The sequence below is a fragment of the Chaetura pelagica genome, unplaced genomic scaffold, assembly GCF_000747805.2.
Source record: "Chaetura pelagica isolate M959 unplaced genomic scaffold, ChaPel_1.0 scaffold141, whole genome shotgun sequence".
NCBI lineage: Eukaryota > Metazoa > Chordata > Aves > Apodiformes > Apodidae > Chaetura > Chaetura pelagica.
In genome coordinates, this window is record NW_009952059.1 from 922,164 (window position 1) to 925,526 (window position 3,363).

A 3,363-nucleotide genomic window follows, 5' to 3' on the forward strand; every position below is an offset into this window, starting at 1 on the left:
TCAGCCTCCTCTTCTCCAAACTAAACAATCCCAGTCCCCTCAGGCTCTCCTCATAGGTCTTGTTCTCTAGACCCTTCACCAGTTTCTCTGGACATGCTCCAGTAACTCAAGGTCCTTCTTCTAGTGAGGGGCTAGGATCCCAGTGGAGCATCCTTAGTGGTGTTTATCCATCCCTGTTCTACCAACCATTGCTTATGCTTATTCAGCATTTCTAGGTGGTTCCCAGGGCTGAAATTAAGGCTCAGGTGATAGCAGAGACAGGAGGTGGGTGGTGCTGGAGCACATCTGGGAAGGGCCATGGGCTCCCTGAGCTCTGGGGGTTCCTCCCAGCCCCATTTTGGTGCCTCTAGGCAAAAGGCCAGGAGCTGGCAGGGAGCAGAGCCCTCCCCTGCATCCATCCCACTCCCTTCCTGGCATCCCAGCCCAGCAAAAGAGCCAAGCAAAACAAGAGTATCATTCCCCCAGTCCAGGAGAAGGTGCTGGGGGAAGGGCCAAGCCTGGAAGGAAGAGATGCTCCCAGAGCACGGAGGGGAAACCGAGGCAGAGAAACACAGCACCCTGCTGTGCCCAGTCTCATGGTGGTTTGACCTCTCTCACAAACTGGTTGCTCACAGAAAAAAAACAAAAAAAAACCACTTTTTCGTGGTTCATTTTTATTTTTTCATTATTATTTTTGGAGGGTTTTTCTTTTCAGCCACAAACTGGCACCTCCTGCAGCTGGGCTGGCTGGGCCAAACCAGAGCAGGTGCTGGCTGCCCTGGGCCCCCCACACTGGGGCACAAAACCCGACACAGATTTATGGTCTGACTTTTCTGAGAACCTCCTTCTCCTCCTCACATGCCCTCAGCTCACAGAGCTGATCTCAGGGTCCTGTTCCTACCCAACAAAGGGGGTTTGCAGGGGAGGGGGCAGCGTCCCGGGCAGCATGACGGGCGATCCGTCATGCTCAGCCTCCTAACTTTTACAGCCTTTATCAAAACCAGATGCTTGACAGGAGTTTGACACTGTTTAGTCTCTTGCTTTTGAAGGTTTCAATGGCTTTGGGAACTGCACCAGCAGATCAGCAGCATCTCCCTACGGATTTGGTGGGCGCGGATTATTCCTCAGTTCAGGGAAATCCGGTTAAAAAAAGCAGCTGGGCATGGGAAACCCTCTCCACTTCCAGGAGCATTCCCAAAACATGTTGTCTTCTTCGGGCTTTTGAGCAGGGACTTGATGTACCCCTTTCCAAATTTCTCATGGTGAGTTTTGTCCCCGTGGCAAAGCCCTTGAGCATGGGACAAGCTGGGTCCAGCCCTCGCCTCTCGCTCGGGGAAACAGCCACATGTCTCCCTCCAGCCTTCAGCAGCTGCAGAAAAAGCAGCAAGTGAGAATATATGCTATTGTGTGCCTGATCTGGACACTCTTAAAGGAGAAGACTTTCTCCAGGGGAAGTGTCAGGCCCTCCATGAGGCCCACATGGCCACAGCCAGGCCACAAGCAGTGGCCTGGGATCACTTGCTCCCTCGCCGAGCCCCAGCAGCTGTATTTTTAGCTCCACATCCCAGTTGGGTTTATAAAACTTTCTCTCCTTGTGGGTTCAATCATTCTTAGATTCTATCTCTGAGCTCTGGCTGGGTTTTTCCCAGCCACATCTGTTGTCCCTCTGGTTGGTTTTCCTGCAGCAGCACGTCCTGCGAATTGAGGGGAAGGACCCCAACACAAGAAGGACATAGAGCTCTTGGAGTGAGTCCAGAGGAGGCCACAGAGATGATCCCAGGGCTGGAGCAGCTCTGCTCTGGAGCCAGGCTGGGAGAGTTGGGGTGTCCAGCCTGGAGAAGAGAAGGCTCCAGGGAGACCTTAGAGCAGCTTCCAGTGCCTGAAGGGGCTCCAGGAAAGCTGGGGAGGGGCTTGGGACAAGGGCAGGGAGGGATGGGACAAGGGAGAATAGCTTTAAGCTGAAAGAGGGGAGACTTAGATTGCATATAAGGAAGAAATTCTTTGCTGTGAGGGTGGTGAGACCCTGGCCCAGGTTGCCCAGAGAAGCTGTGGCTGCCCCATCCCTGGCAGTGTTGAAGGGCAGGTTGGATGGGCCTTGGAGCAACCTGGGCTGGTGGGAGGTGTCCCTGGGGGGACTAAGTGATCTTCACAGTCCTTTCCAACCCAACCCAATCTGGGATTCTATGAATCAGATTGTGTTGCTGTCACAGCCCCCAGCAGAGCCCACAGCCAAATCACTCAGGCTCAGCCAGGAGGCCAAAACAGCCAAAAATGAGCCCTCACTCCTTGCTGACAGCACACAGATCCAGAGATGTTCCAAACAAGCCAGAAGAGGAACAAACAAGAGGGAAGTTTCCCTCCTCTCCTCTCCACTCACAAAAAAAATCCCATTTCCCCACTACATCACCACCATTTCCCACCCAAACCACGTCCCACTGCCTGAACCTTCCATGTTTTCCAACTTGGAGCCACCCCTGGGCTGCATGGGACTGGTTGGGAATGGCCCTGATCCCCCACAACCCGCAGCTCTCCTGGCAGCTGTTGAAAGTCCTTCATTTTTAAGAGGCCTGCTGCTGTCCCTTGTCCCCAAAGGGGTGGCTTCTCCCTCTCTCCTCTTGTTTTCCTGATGGAAAAGCAGATGTGCAGACCTGCCTGGCGCTTTCTCGCTCGGGCGAGTTTCTGGTTGGGAAAGAAAAAGTCTTTAAGGGCCTGCCCAGACAACGAAATGACACTTTGGCATCTTGCATCTGAGCTGAGCAGACATCGTTTGAGCTGAAGATTAAGTCAAATTAATTTGGCTCCTGTAATGATGCTCCTGTAATCTCCTGCGTGATGCTCATAAAAGCAGTGATTTGTGCAGGCTCCAAGCTCAGGATGCAGGGAGATTCATGGCCCTCCTCGTCCTCACAGAACTCTAATTAAGGCCCTTTCCTCCTCTGAAAGCAGGAGGAGTTGGAATTAAATTAAATTTCAGCCAGATCATGTTGCTGAGCCCAATTGTCAGGATTGCTGTCCCTTCCTGGGGGCAGCTTGCAGGAGAGTGACAGTGACACCCCGTGCAGAGCAGCTCCCAGCGGGACGGGTGCTGCGAGGTTGTCTCCCAGCTTCGTGTTTCCTGATGAGGAACCATAAAACTCCCCCAAAAAAAGACAAGCAGCCAGCAATTAGTGGTCAGCAGTTGAGCTGGCGACTGGCGGGGGCAGATCCTTGGAGTGGGAGCCACTGGGAGCATCCTGCCTCTGGTTGTCCCCATGGATGGCTCTGGGTTCCCTTCCCACCGCTGTCACACGCCTCGGCGGGATGTGACCCCCCCCTTCCAACCAGCCATTCTCAATGTGATGTCTTTTTTTTTTTTTTCCCTTTTCTTTCCCTCTTTTCACTTCC